This window comes from Pseudophryne corroboree, chromosome 1 (genome assembly GCF_028390025.1).
Source record: "Pseudophryne corroboree isolate aPseCor3 chromosome 1, aPseCor3.hap2, whole genome shotgun sequence".
NCBI lineage: Eukaryota > Metazoa > Chordata > Amphibia > Anura > Myobatrachidae > Pseudophryne > Pseudophryne corroboree.
In genome coordinates this window covers 1,215,970,045-1,215,971,806 of record NC_086444.1, presented here as the reverse complement: position 1 = coordinate 1,215,971,806, position 1,762 = coordinate 1,215,970,045, and the positions used below count along the sequence as shown (strand labels likewise).

General features: G+C 40.1%; 1 pseudogene; it reads left to right on the top strand.

Moving 5' to 3' along the window:
- The first annotated feature begins 1,277 nt into the window (after positions 1-1,277).
- LOC134940908 (5S ribosomal RNA) lies at positions 1,278-1,396 on the top strand (annotated as a pseudogene).
- Positions 1,397-1,762: the final 366 nt, after the last annotated feature.

The following is a 1,762-nucleotide window of genomic DNA, read 5'->3' as shown; positions in this document are numbered from 1 at the left end:
TTTACATCATGCTGCATATGATTTATTATCCGGTCAATAAGAACTTTAATTGGGTTGTGTTTTAAAATTCTTTTTTTCTTTTCCTTTCTTTATTTTATTTTTGCTCACATGGGTAACGGCTTCTCCTGTCAATCAACAAGTGATTCAGTGTTAATCTATCTGGAGTATTCAAGCCGCAAGACCTCAGCTGGCAATCAAAGGACGTATACACCTCCTCCTTTTTTGATTGGAAGACACTGATTTAACCTCTCCATAAAAACCTGCTGGGATCAAAACCACAACAGGAAGTGATCAAGCCCGGCGGACGGGTGAAACGCGTATTCCGATACAACCTCTGTCCTTTTGGCTGACTGGAACCATGGACGTCATCGGGTATCTGCCTGTGCCCTCGGTCTCCCCTGACCCTCACAAGACTGTAGAAGGGGAGAGCCTACCCCTATATTCGGCGCGGGTAATATCAACTCTTGTTTCCTACTTATCCACAACAATTTGTCTACTTAGTGCATATTGGAAGTTACATGCCCGCAGTAGTTCTATATGTTTTTTCATTTGCTCCTGTGAGCATTTATTACTATCACTCTGCTATGATAGATTGTATATATTAGAGGGACTTTGTGCTAATAGGTTCTTGCCTGCCTTAGCAGTTACATCAATACCTGCATTATTCATGTACTGTACTATAATGTTTCATTTCCATTTCTCTGTGTGTGATGACATTGGCAGTGATTCAATCTAAAAACCTAGATAGATCCTCCCTAGTCTGGACATATCATTGCAACTCAGTTATAACCTCACTGCTATTTATGTACATCCTTTTGGAGTATTGACAACCTGCAGTGGATACTTTTGTAACAGTTATACTCTAGGTGCTATTCAGCTACAACCTTATTGCTACTTTTAAGTACCAATAATACATACTGGATACTTTATCATAGCTGGGACTCTGTCATCATTTTTTCATTTTTTTCTTTTGTCTCTGCTTTGGCATTTCAGGCACCATATATCTAGGCAACTGTTGCCAATTATAATGTAACTATTCTAGTTCATTTTCCATTGCCATATCTGGGATTTAAACCCATCGGATTTTTCAATATCTACTTATTTCCTTCCTATCCTTATTTTCGTGGACTCTCACCAGTGATTCAGGGTCATGTCCCTGTCTAACATTGGCAGCAGATCCATCTAATTTCCTCTATGCCTGGTATCTGTCCTGAATAACTTTGTAAATTCGTGAACTCTCATCAGTGATTCCAGAGCTTCGAAATATTGGTCATTTCCTCTACTATCATACCACACTGGAAACGCCCAAAGCCGTCCGATCTTGGAAGCTAATCAGTGTTGGGCTGGGTTAGTACTCAAGTGGGTGACCATTGAGGAATACTCAGTGCAGTAGAGCTCATTGTTGGAGCCCATATAGTGTCTAACACTGACAGCAGATTCACACTGCTCTCCGACTTCCACTCTTTGTCGCTCCCCCCTTACTGCCCCCTCTACCCCTATCTTCTTTGGCAGGATACAAAACAGAGACATTTATACTACTCCTAAGTACCATTAGTATCCAGACTACATTACAGGGGAATGCATAACTGTGATCGGCTTATTAGCAGAATGTACCATTGAATATAGAACGTTTAGAATTTCCTTCCATCAGCCAAAACCCAGTTTTTTCATTTCATATCAGCACATAGTGCTACTCCGATTATTTTGTTAATTATTTGACCACCATTATCCTCTTTATGAACCACTAATTGTCTTAATTGTG